The sequence below is a fragment of the Pseudophryne corroboree genome, chromosome 5, assembly GCF_028390025.1.
Source record: "Pseudophryne corroboree isolate aPseCor3 chromosome 5, aPseCor3.hap2, whole genome shotgun sequence".
Classification (NCBI taxonomy): domain Eukaryota; kingdom Metazoa; phylum Chordata; class Amphibia; order Anura; family Myobatrachidae; genus Pseudophryne; species Pseudophryne corroboree.
This window is the reverse complement of record NC_086448.1, coordinates 324,519,506-324,533,586: the sequence shown is the minus strand read 5'-3', so window position 1 is coordinate 324,533,586 and position 14,081 is coordinate 324,519,506. Positions and strand designations below refer to the sequence as shown.

General features: G+C 47.3%; 1 pseudogene; it reads left to right on the top strand.

The window, feature by feature from the left end:
• The first annotated feature begins 338 nt into the window (after window positions 1–338).
• Window positions 339–458, top strand: LOC134930300 (5S ribosomal RNA; annotated as a pseudogene).
• The last annotated feature ends 13,623 nt before the right edge of the window (window positions 459–14,081 follow it).

Below are 14,081 nucleotides of genomic sequence, written 5' to 3'. Positions count from 1 at the left end.
AGTATTTCAGTACAAGGTTTACAGTATAAGAGTATCCTTTCTGTGTGTTACATTCAAGGTTTACTGATTGTCATCCCGTGAGCGTCTGCGACCGCTCGTGTTCTCCTCGTGGACTCGAGCGTCCGCTACGCTGGTAGCGTAGCATTACGGTAGTTGGCCGCCTATAGCGTGCTCGACACCACGCATTAAGCTGTGAGCGAGCGTGTCGCATGTGCGTCTCGATCACGGCCGAGCGTATGCTACGCTAAGTGCGTACCCTTACGGTACCCCACACACCAATTGCGTACTGAGTCTCTTACCCATTTATAGTGAATGTTATAAGATAAATAATTAGCTTTATCAACAGTCATACCACACTGGCACGCCCAACCTCGTCCGATCTTGGAAGCTAAGCAGTGTATCGGGCCTGATCAGTACCAGGGAAGGGGACTACCTGGGAAGATCAGGTACTGTAGTGAGTGACGATAGGACGTCAAGCCAACCGGTGGGCGATCTATCAACACTTGGCACCTCCACGGCTAAACAAGTCTTTTAGAAATCTTTTAGAAATTTTCTAAACTACTCTTTTTTTTTTTTTTTAAATAGTCATAGTTTTTATGTGTATTATTTTTTGCATATATTTACATAGTGTGCTGAAATAAAATGCCTGTTAAACACAGTTATGTTAATTTGCAGTATACATATATGGTATAAGCACCTCCACTTCACCTTAGTTTCACCTGAGAGAGCCCTGTCAGACAGTTCAAATAGATCACTGCATTGTACGTTTTAATTGCATTTAAATACATACTTAATACAAGCTCTTATATATTAGCCTATGGGTTGTTATGCTATTGGTAACTGTTTGTTTTATGATAAGAAACACCAATATAAAGATTATTACCAACTGTTTATTTTTATTTTTTACATGGAAACGTTGCCATGGATATTATTAAATGAAAGAAATATGGGTCTCCTGAACTCCAACAAAATGGCCACCGCAACTCCTATGATTACTATGAACTTTCCGCACAAAGAAATGGCCGCCGTGAGGGAAAAAAACCCCGACCTAAGACTGAAGAGACACAAGAGCACATGCTGGCACAGACACAGAGACCGGGTTTCGCCGCCGGCGCATGCGCAGACGCGCACAGGAAGTGGGGCGGAAGTGCCCGAAGTCATGTGACCCGCGGCCTCCGTCTCCGGAAGTGTGGCGGAAGTGCCGCTATTTACTGTTCTAAACCTTCAGACACGTTATATTAACATTTTTTGGACTCAGAAACCACTCGTTTTAGATGCTAACATGCCCCTAATGACACCCACAGACTGCTGTCATGTTTTAAAACCACCATCATGTATATTTGTATGTGAGATCTCTAGATTGAATCACCTGACCACCTGTGATGTCACAACCCCTTACCTAGTATGTAAGGGTATAAATAGGCTTGAGAAATCATTCTGTCCCTACCCTTTGAAGAAGTCATATGTGACGAAACACGTTGGATTCCCTGCACTGACCCCCTGCCTATTTTTAAAGCTAAGTCGAATCTCCTACCTTATATTTATATACTTTTATCTCTTAAAAATTTGTACATTTTTATCTATTAGCTTTTATACCCTAATAAAACTGGTTTATTTTTATATATATTTTTTGGCTCATAAATTTTAAAGTTTTTTAGTACGTACTTTTTAAACAACACAGGTCACCGGTACCCCTATCCCCCACTTTTTCCATACTTTTTAGCATTACTCTACCAGCACTGCATTTTTAGGGGGTGGCAGACACCTATAACAAGGTTGTGTGTGTGTTTTTAAAGGTTTTCTCTTTTATAATAGTTTTACATAATTTTGGAGTCTATCCCACAAGTGGCACTGTATATATATTTTTTCTACATATTTTTTCTAAGTGGTTCATTCCTGTTTGCTTTCCGTTTATGTATTTTGTATTATAGTTCTGCTCGCATGCCAGGATTTCCATTACACTGGTTTAGAAGACTCTTTTTGGCCGCCGGTGGTGAGCCTGTGTAATTACAGCCTGTTTCTATGTGTTTAGCCTCACCTGTCAGATAGTTGATCATTATGTGGTGAGTCTTTGTACCGCAATCTGGCTCTTGTCTGTGTTACTCTCACCTGCAGGTATTTGGCCATTACAGTGTGCCTGATCTCCAGCCATCCTGATTGGGGCGTGTTCCCTTATTACCCAGCTAGCTCTGCTGTTCTGAGCTGGTGATAGACGTTCTGTTAAGATACCTGTATGTTCCTGATTAGTGTCTTGTCCAGTATTGCATCTGTGTCCAGGCCCTGTCTGATACTGGAATTCTGTGTACACAGCTCTGTCAGAGTCCGGAGCTTCTTGTGAGCTGCTTCCTGTCCTGGAGCGTTCCTGTCCTGAAACCCAGTGATTCTGTCAACCTTTGATCCATAAGTCCTGTGGTATTGCCTGTTCCTGATTCAGTTATCCTGTGTCTTGGTGTCCTCTGGCCTGTTGTCGGAATCCTGCCTGCCCTCCGGTTCTGTGAGCCTGTGTCTACGGTTTTGGGGGTTCTTGTCCGTCCGCCTGTATTCACACTGGTTTCGTGAGTAGCGGCTTTGCCGCATCTTACGGCCTTGGCCATAGCTTCTTGTTATATTTGCTTTGGATTTTCTGCAGAGGGTTCTGCGTATGCTGTCATTGCCGGTACACAACAGTATTTTGTCGGTGTGTGGACAGCATTGCCTTTGTTGTAGTTTGTCTTGGGGGCTGAGCCGCACATACTTTTGTTTAGAGTTCTGGAGTTGCCCCTAACTCTGTTTCAGGTTTTAGTTAGAGGTTCCCCTTGTTATCGCCCCATCTCAGTTTACGCCTTGCCTCCAACTAAGACCGGGGGGCATCGGAGTTGGGCAGACTTAATCCGCCCTTCAAACGCGGCTGCCGTGGGCCCAAGCAAACATAGTCTCGCAGGCGTAGACTGACCACGAGGGTGAGACAACAGAGTCATGGCTTCTTAGTGGTAACTGCTGAACTTCGCCCTTATTACAGCATTACATTCCTGTATTCGGAGCTTGTTCACCCTGTTCCCCGAGTACCGAGTACAGTGAACGTAACACTCTGCTCTATCTTCATGGAAGATCAAATAAGGGCTCTTGTGAGACAAGGCCGCTAACTGCGATACCCGCCTTGCGGATGCCAAGGCCTACAGCATGACCACTTTCCAAGTGACAAATTTCAACTCTACCTTCTGTAAAGCTTCAAACCAATCCGATTGAAGGAACTGCAATATCACGTTAAGATCCTATGGTGCCACTGGGTGCACAAATGGAGGTTGGATGTGCAACACGCCTTTCACGAAACGAACTTCTGGAAGGGAGGCCAATTGTTTTTGAAAGAAAACCGATAAGGCTGAAATCTGTACATTAATTGAGCCCAATTTTAAGCCTGCATCCACACCTGCTTGTAGAAAATGGAGAAAACGTCCTAACTGAAATTCTTCCGTAGGAGCCTTCTTAGATTCACACCAAGACACATATTTCTACAAATACGGTGGTAATGTTTAGACGTTACCCCTTTTATAGCCTGAAGAAGTGTGGGAATGACTTCACAGGGAATACCCTTTCGGGCTAGGATCCGGCGTTCAACCACCACGCCGCCAAACGTTGCCGCGGTAAATCTTGATACACGCACGGCCCCTGCTGTAACAGATCCTCTTGTAGAGGAAGAGGCCAGGGATCTCCTATGAGTAATTCCTGAAGATCTGGATACCAAGCCCTCCTTGGCCAGTCTAGAACAATGAGGATCGCCTGAACCTTTGTTCTTCTTATGATCTTTAGTACTTTCGGAATGAGAGGAAGCGGAAGGAATACATACACTGACTGAAACACCCATGGTGTCACTAGGGCATCCACTACTATTGCTTGAGGGTCCCGCTACCTGGAACAATATCTCTGAAGTTTCTTGTTGAGACGAGACGCCATCATGTCTAAATGAGGAACTCCCCAAAGACTTGTCACTTCTGTGAAGACCTCTTGATGAAGACCCCACTCCCCTGGATGGAGATCGTGTCTGCTGAGGAAGTCTGCTTCCCGGTTGTCCACTCCTGAAATGAAGATTGCTGACAGAGCGTTTGTATGCTTTTCCGCCAATTGCAGAACTTTCGTGGCCTCTGCCATTGCTGCTCTGCTTTTTGTTCCGCCCTGGCGGTTTATGTACGCTCCTGCTGTTACATTGTCGGATTGAATCAGGACGGGCAGATTGCGCAGAAGATGTTCCGCTTGAAGAAGGCCGTTGTAAATGGCCCTTAACTCCAGAACGTTTATGTGTAGACAAATTTCTTGGCTTGACCATCTTCCCTGGAAGTTTTCCCCCTGTGTGACTGCACCCCAGCCTCGGAGTCTCGCATCCGTGGTTACTAGGATCCAGTCCTGGATCCCGAACCTGCGCCCCTCTAAGAGGTGAGAGCTGTTCAGCCACCACAGGAGCGAGATTCTGGTCTTGGAAGACAGGATTATCCTTCGGTGCATGTGAAGGTGGGATCTGGACCACTTGTCCAACAGATCCCACTGAAACACCCTGGCATGGAATCTGCCAAACTGAATGGCCTCGTAAGCCGCCACCATTTTCCCCAGCAACCGAGTGCATTGATGGATTGACACTCATGCCGGTTTCAGAATTTGTTTGACCAGGTTCTGAATTTCCAGAGCCTTTTCCACTGGAAGAAAAACTATCTGTAATTCTGTGTCCAGAATCATTCCCATAAAGGACAGCCGTGTCGTCGGCACCAACTGTGATTTCGGCAAGTTTAGGAGCCAACCATGTTGTTGCAGAACTGTCAGGGAGATCGTAATGTTCTGCAGCAATTGGTCCCTGGATCTCGCCTTTATCAGGAGATCATCCAAGTACGGGATAATTGTGATTCCTCGCTTGCGCAGGGGAACCATCATTTCCGCCATTACTTTGGTGAAAACTCTCGGAGCCGTGGACAGACCAAACGGCAGCGTTTGAAATTGGTAATGACAATCCTGAACTGCAAACCTCAGGTAAGCCTGATGTGGAGGATAAATGGGAACATGCAAGTAGGCATCCTTTATATCCACTGACACCATAAAATCCCCTTCCTCCAGACTGGAGATCACTGCCCAGAGAGATTCCAAGTTGAATTTGAATTTTCTTAGGTAGAAAATTAGGGATTTTAGATTCAGGATTGGTCTGACCGAGCCGTCCGGCTTCGGGACCACGAATAGGCTTGAATAAAATCCTTCTCCCTGTTGTGACGGTCAACCTTGACAATGACCTGATTTTGACACAACTTTTGTATTGCGTCGCGTACCACCTCCCTGTCCGGAAGAGAAGCTGGTAAGGCCGATTTGAAAAATCGGTGAGGGGAAACATCTTGAAACTCTAGTTTGTACCCCTGGGACACTATTTCCAAAACCCATGGGTCCAGGGCCGAACGAACCCAGAACTGACTGAAGAGTTTGAGACGTGCCCCCACCGGTGCAGACTCCCGCAGAGGAGTCCCAGCGTCATGCAGTGGATTTGGCAGAAGCCGGGGAGGACTTCTGCTCCTGGAAACCTGCCACTGCCGGTGATCTTTTACCTTTTCCCCTTCCTCTAGTAGCAAGTAAGGAAGAACCTCTGCCTTTCTTGTATTTATTGGGCCGAAAGGACTGCATCTGATAGTGGTGTGTTTTCTTTTGTTGTGCAGGAACATAAGGTAAAAAGGATGATTTACCCGCGGTAACCGTAGATACCAAATCAGCGAGCCGTCACCAAACAAGACACCACCTTTATATGGTAGAGACTCCATTTTTCTCTTAGAATCATCATCAGCATTCCATTGATGAATCCACAATGCTCTCCTAGCTGAGACTGCCATGGCATTGGCTTTCGAACCCAAAAGGCCGATATCCCTCGCAGCTTCCTTTAGGTAGGCTGCAGCGTCCCTGATATGACCTAGTGTCAAGAGAACGCTATCCCTATCCAGGGTATCTATCTCAGAAGACAAGCTATCAGCCTATTTTTTCGATAGCACTACTCACCCAGGCAGATGCAATGGCTGGCCTGAGCAGCGTACCTGTGGTGACATAAATGGATTTCAATGTAGTTTCCTGCCTACGATCCACAGGATCCTTAAGGGCTGCCGTGTCAGGGGACGGAAGAGCCACCTTTTTGGACAGCCGTGCTAGAGCCTTGTCCACAATGGGGGGGTGACTCCGACTTTTCCCTATCCCCCGAGGGAAATGGATACGCCACCTAAATCTTTTTGGGAATCTGAAACTTTTTGTCAGGATTTTCCCAAACCTTTTCAAATAGAGTGTTCAGTTCATGAGAGGGAGGAAACGTTACCTCAGGTTTCTTTCCCTTATACATACAGACCCTTTTGTCAGGAACAAGAGGGTCTTCCGAGATATGTAATACGTCTTTTATCGCCACAATCATGTACCGAATGCTCTTTGCCAATTTTGGATCTAATCTGGTATCACTGTAGTCGACACTGGAGTCAGAGTCCGTGTCGGTATCCGTGTCTGCCAACTAAGCAAACGATCGCTTTTGTGACCCCGAGGGGGTCTGGATTTGTAACAACACATCCTCCACAGATTTCTTCCATGCCTGGTTCTGAGACTCAGATTTATCAAATCTCTTATTCATAAGAGCCACATTTGCATTCAAAGCATTTAACACATTTACCCAATCAGGAGTCGGCGGTGCCGACAGGGTCACTCCTACAGCCGTTTGTGTCCCTAATACAGTCTCCTCCTGGGAAGAACACTGTGCTTCAGACATGCTGACACACGTGTATTCACCACTCACAAACACACTGGGCATATAGGGGACAGACCCACCTAAAGTCTGACGGAGAGACACAGAGAGAGTTTGCCAGCTCACAACCCAACGCTTCACCAACGGTTCTGACAACACTAAACAATGCCTCAGACCTGCAGCGCTTTTATAACACATATATATTGCACCAAATGTACTGTGCCCCCCTGTTTTTCACTCTGATACTTATGCAGCAGTGTGAGGAAGGACCAGTGTCTCTGCAGCCTGTTGTAGAGAAAATGGCGTTGTTGTGAGCTGTGAGGGCTAAGCTCCGCCCCCATAATGGCGCGCTTCAGTCCCGCTATTTTTAAATAAATAGTTATACTGGCGGGGGTTAGGACAGTGCCCGGGCACTATGTCCCCTATAGCCAGTCTCCTTTGAGGTTTATATGCTGCCCAGGGCGCATTTCACTGAAGTCTTCTTTGCTTCTTCTACTCACCTGTCTTCTGACTTCTGGCTCTGCAAGGGGGGTGACGGCCGGCTCTGGGAACGAGCATCTAGGCGTACCTAGCGATCAGACCCTCAGGAGCTAATGGTGTCCTGTAGCCAAGAAGCAGATCCTTTAAACTCACTAGAAGTAGGTCTGACTTCTCTCCCCTAAGTCCCACGAAGCAGGGAGACTGTTGCCAGCAGTCTCCCTGAAAATAAAAAAAACCTAACAAAAGTCTTTTCCCGAGAAACTCTGTAGAGCTCCTCAGTGTGCATCCAGTCTGCCTGGGCACAACTCTAAAACTGGAGTCTGGAGGAGGGGCATTGAGGGAGGAGCCAGTTCACACCCATTCAAAGTCTTAAAGTGGCCATGTCTCCTGCGGATCCCGTCTATACCCCATGGTTCTTATGGTTACCCCAGCATCCTCTAGGACGTATGAGAAAATGACACAATCACTAGAATTAAAAGCCAGTATCACAGGAATTATTCGTTCTAATCAATGGTATTATTGGTCCAAATCACTGGAAGAAAATTACAAAATCACTAGAATTAAAAGCCAGTATCACGGGAATTATATCAAATGGCAGACATTGAGCAGCACGATGCAGCACAAGACACTGAGCACTGACCAGTGATACTGAGCACTGATGATACTGAGAACTGACACTGAACAGCACGATTAGCACATGACACTGTACTAGTATTAGTAATGTAGTATTACTGAGCACCACAATACAATGAGCAGTTATACTGAGCGCTGATGATACTGAGCACTGATACTGAGCACTGATGATACTACTGAGAACTGACACTGAGCAGCACGATTAGCACAAGACACTGTACTAGTATTAGTAATGTAGTATTACGGAGCACCACAAGACAATGAGCAGTGATACTGAGCACTGATGATACTACTGAGAACTGACACTGTGCAGCACGATTAGCACAAGACACTGTACTAGTATTAGTAATGTAGTATTACTGAGCACCACAAGACAATGAGCAGTGATACTGAGCATTCATGATACTACTGAGAACTGACACTGAGCAGCATGATGCAGCACAAAAGAGACCCTGTACTAGTATTAGTGAGCAGCACAAAAGCACTCTGGAATTGTCACCCCCCAGATACCACTGTGACTGGAATGATGATGACCGATGCAGTCACAGGACACTACTACCACAGCACCCTACAGCAGCAAGATGCAGCACAAGAGAGACACTGTACTAGTATTACTGAGCAGCAATAAGCACTGATACTGAGCACTGATACTGAGATTTGACACTGAGAGAACGTAGCCACGTCCTCTCTGTACCCTCTACAATGCCCGAGTGAAAATGGCGGCGATGTGCGGCTCTTTATATGGAATCCGAATCTCGCGAGAATCCAACAGCTGGATGATGACGTTTTGCCTCGTTCTGGTTTTCCGAGTCAGGCGGGAACAACAGAGCCGGGCTCGGACCCCTGTTTGACACGTGAAGTTCGGGGGGGTTCAGTCATCGGCGAACCGAACCCGCTCATCTCTAGTTACAACAAACATGAAAATAAAGAAATTGTAGTTCTTGTTCCTGGGAATAAAACCTTGACAAATCCAAAAGATAACAATTGTAGAACGCTGAATGATTTTTCTCTTTGTGCACTGAGTTGCTGGTCTGTAATTGTAAATATGAGCCACAAAGCTATATAGATACTCTGTCAGGTTAAACGGCGTCCAAAGACAGCAAACATAATACAATTGTAAGTGCAGTGTAGTGGAATTGTGGACTTTACAGTTCATAATGTTATGGGTCTTTGTGACCACAGAAAGATATAAAGACAGTATTTATTTCCAAAGTGTTCCATCATATTTTTTTTATTATGTTGCATATATGAAATGACTGTATTTTATGATTTAATGATTTTGTATTGTCTATGCAGATTAATTTATTTTGTTTGCCTTTCAATAGGTTGATAGATCAGCTCCTACGAAGCAGGATGGCAGCAGACTGTCAGTAGCTATTGTCATATCTTAGAACGACAATGGGGGTCATTCAGGTGCAGTTGTTAGAGTGCTATCATGCACATAGTACAGAGTATCGATACTTTGTGCATGTGCAGGACTCATTCTGCATAGCAGTGATTGACAGTCTGCTGATGTTCGTGGGGTGGGGAGGGGCTATGACGGCCTCCGTTTTTTAAAACGTAGGCATTTCGCCATTTTTGAGGTGGTGGGAATAGGTCAGGGATCTCTGTCATAGGATGGAGATTTCCTGGACTCTGCGATAGGCGCTATCCAACCACAACTGAAATAGGTCCAGTGAGCGACTGTCATTGGACAAAAAAGTTCTGTGGAGATAGTCTACCACTGTAGAAAATTTAATAGCAGCATAAACAAAAGGATTTCTTTTACCAAAATACCCACAGAATCTTTCCGAATGCTAACAGAGGTTTACAGGACAGATTGTATGTCACGTGCACGTTTGTTTAAGTGGCAAAAAGAGATTTAGTGACGGTCGTGAGGATGTCGAAGATAATGAACATCATGTAAGGCCTTGCACATCAAAAACAAATGAAAATATAGAAAAAATTTAGAAAATTGACCATCAACGCTGTCAAGCATCCGAATGATAGCAGACAAGGTAAACATTGACAAATAAATGGTTAGGAAAGTTTTGCATCAAGATCTTAACATGACAAAAGCTTGTGCTAAAACGGTTCCAAGGCTTCTCACTGCTGAGCAGAAAGAAAAGCAAATTTGTACAGACAATACAAGCAGCTGGGCAGCTCTACCTTCCCTGAGCTCCGTCCTCTCAGTCTCACAGCAGGCAACATGGCAGTGGCGTAACTACTGCCCCCGCAGCCCTCGCGGTGGCTTGGGGGCGAGGGGCTGCGGGGGCGCCGCCACTGATTTAGAGCAGATTGACATGCGGACGAGCGTCCGCATGTCAATCTGTTGTCACTAGCCCCCTCGCTGCGAATTAGGAACACGGAGGGCACAGCGCGCGCCTCTCCCGTGTCCCTCTGAGTCTCCGGCGTGTCGGGGGCGTGGTCTATGAAAAGAGGGCGTGGCTTCGCGGGAGGACCCGCGATCGCGGGCCACGCCCCCCGTTTTCGTCACTGAGGGGGCATGCCCAGCGCTCTGTGAGCTGCTGGCATGCCCTCTCTCCCACTGTCTGCGCTGAATAGACGCTGTGCGCATGCTCACAGCGTCTATTCACTACTGCTCTGCTATGCAGTGAGTGTAGGAGCCTTCCAACTGCCCCCCCCCCATCGCGTGCATATATGGCACTGGGGGGGGCACTGAGGGGGCATATATGGCACTGGGGGGGGCACTGAGGGGGCATATATGGCACTGAGGGGGCATATATGGCACTGGGAAGGCACTGAGGGGCATATATGGCACTGGGGGGGCACTGAGGGGGCATATATGGCACTGGGGGGCACTGAGGGGGGCACCGAGGGGGCATATATGGCACTGAGGGGGCATATATGGCACTGGGGGGGCACTGAGGGGGCATATATGGCACTGAGGTGGCATATATGGCACTGGGGGGGCACTGAGGGGGCATATATGGCACTGAGGGGGCATATATGGCACTGGGGGGCACTGAGGGGGCATATATGGCACTGAGGGGGCATATATGGCACTGGGGGGGCACTGAGGGGGCATATATGGCTCTGGGGGGGCACTGAGGGGGCATATATGGCACTGGGGGGGCACTGAGGGGGCATATATGGCACTGAGGGGGCATATATGGCACTGGGGAGGCACTGAGGGGCATATATGGCACTGGGGGGGCACTGAGGGGGCATATATGGCACTTGGGGGCACTGAGGGGGCATATATGGCACTGTGGGGGGCACCGAGGGGGCATATATGGCACTGAGGGGGATATATGGCTCTGGGGGGGCACTGAGGGGGCATATATGGCACTGGGGGGGCACTGAGGGGGCATATATGGCACTGAGGGGGCATATATGGCACTGGGGAGGCACTGAGGGGGCATATATGGCACTGGGGGGCACTGAGGGGGCATATATGGCACTGCGGGGGGCACCGAGGGGGCATATATGGCACTGAGGGGGCATATATGGCACTGGGGGGGCACTGAGGGGGCATATATGGCACTGAGGTGGCATATATGGCATTGGGGGGGCACTGAGGGGGCATATATGGCACTGAGGTGGCATATATGGCACTGGGGGGGCACTGAGGGGGCATTTATGGCACTGAGGGGGCATATATGGCACTGGGGGGCACTGAGGGGGCATATATGGCACTGAGGGGGCATATATGGCACTGGGGGGGCACTGAGGGGGCATATATGGCTCTGGGGGGGCACTGAGGGGGCATATATGGCACTGTATGTGTACCTGGCACATGGGGGGGGCTATATTTGGCACTGGGGGCACGTGAGCACCTGGCATTGTGGGGGAATATCTGGCACTGGGGGCATATGTGGCACTGGGGGGAGAGGCTATATTTGGCACTGGGGGCATGTGAGTACCTGGCACCGTGGGGGAATATCTGGCACTGAGGACATATGTGGCACTGGGAGCACAGCCCTAGCAACAAGCACTACCCCCTAGCAACGAGCATGACACCCAGTGCATGAAACCCCTGGCAACGAGCATGACACCGAGTGCATGAAACACCTGGCAACGAGCATGACACCCTGAGCATGAAAACCCCTGGCACCGTGCATGGAACCAAGAGCATGAAACCCCTGGCAACGAGCAGGTAATTTAAAAGTAATTAGAAGCCTTACTGTAGGACTTAATGTGTAATGGGCATTACGGTGTGTGGCATAATGTATCACGGACATTGCGGTGTGTGTCAGAATGTGTCATAGGCATTACGGTGTGTGACAAACTATATCATGGGCATTGTGGTATGTGGTATAATGTCTCAGGGGCATTGCAGTGTGGCATAGGGTATAACGGGCATTGCGGTATGTGTCACAGGCATTACGGTGTATGGTATATTATATCACGGGCATTGTAGTATGTGGTATAATGTCTCAGGGTCATTGCAGTGTGTGGCATAATGTATAACGGGCATTGCGGTGTGTGGTATAATGTGTCAGGCATTACGGTGTCTGTATACTATATCACGGGCATTGTGGTATGTGGTATAATGTCTCAGGGTCATTGCAGTGTGGCATAATGTATAACGGGCATTGCGGTATGTGTCAGGCATTACTGTGTGTTGTATACTATATCACGGGCATTGTGGTATAATGTCTCAGGGTCATTGCAGTGTGTGGCATAATGTATCACGGACATTGCGGTGTGTGTCATAATGTGTCAGGCATTACGGTGTGTTGTATACTATATCACGGGCATTGTGGTATAATGTCTCAGGGTCATTGCAGTGTGTGGCATAATGTATCATGGACATTGCGGTGTGTGTCATAATGTGTCAGGCATTACGGTGTGTTGTATACTATATCACGGGCATTGTGGTATGTGGTATAATGTCTCAGGGTCATTGCAGTGTGTGTCATAATATGTCACAGGCATTACGGTGTGTGGCATAATGTGTCACAGACATTGTATGTGCTATAATCTATCAGGGGCATTGCAGTGTGTAGCATAATGTATAACGGGCATTGTGATTCCTGTCATGTGTCACAGGCATTACGGTGTGTGGCATAATGTGTCGCAGGCATTACGGTGTGTGGCATAATGTGTCACAGACATTGTATGTGCTATAATCTATCAGGGGCATTGCAGTGTGTAGCATAATGTATAACGGGCATTGTGATTCCTGTCATGTGTCACAGGCATTACGGTGTGTGGCATAATGTGTCACAGGCATTACGGTGTGTGGCATAATGTGTCACAGACATTGTATGTGTTATAATGTATCAGGGGCATTGCAGTGTGTAGCATAATGTATAACGGGCATTGCGGTGTGTGGCATAGGGTATAACTGGCATTGCGGTATGTGTCACAGGCATTACGGTGTATGGTATACTATATCACGGGCATTGTGGTATGTGGTATAATGTCTCAGGTTCATTGCAGTGTGTGTCATAATGTATCACGGACATTGCGGTGTGTGTCATAATGTATCACGGACATTGCGGTGTGTGGTATACTATATCATGGGCATTGTGGTATGTGGTATAATGTCTCAGGTTCATTGCAGTGTGTGTCATAATGTATCACGGACATTGCGGTGTGTGGCATAATGTATCACGGACATTGCGGTGTGTGGTATACTATATCATGGGCATTGTGGTATGTGGTATAATGTCTCAGGGTCATTGCAGTGTGTGTCATAATGTATCACGGACATTGCGGTGTGTGTCATAATGTATCACGGACATTGCGGTGTGTGGTATACTATATCATGGGCATTGTGGTATGTGGTATAATGTCTCAGGTTCATTGCAGTGTGTGTCATAATGTGTCACAGGCATTACGGTGTGTGGCATAATGTGTCACAGGCATTGTATGTGCTATAATCTATCAGGGGCATTGCAGTGTGTAGCATAATGTATAACGGGCATTGTGATTCCTGTCATGTGTCACAGGCATTACCGTGTGTGGCATAATGTGTCACAGGCATTACCGTGTGTGGCATAATGTGTCACAGACATTGTATGTGCTATAATCTATCAGGGGCATTGCAGTGTGTAGCATAATGTATAACGGGCATTGTGATTCCTGTCATGTGTCACAGGCATTACGGTGTGTGGCATAATGTGTCGCAGGCATTACGGTGTGTGGCATAATGTGTCACAGACATTGTATGTGCTATAATCTATCAGGGGCATTGCAGTGTGTAGCATAATGTATAACGGGCATTGTGATTCCTGTCATGTGTCACAGGCATTACGGTGTGTGGCATAATGTGTCACAGACATTGTATGTGCTATAATCTATC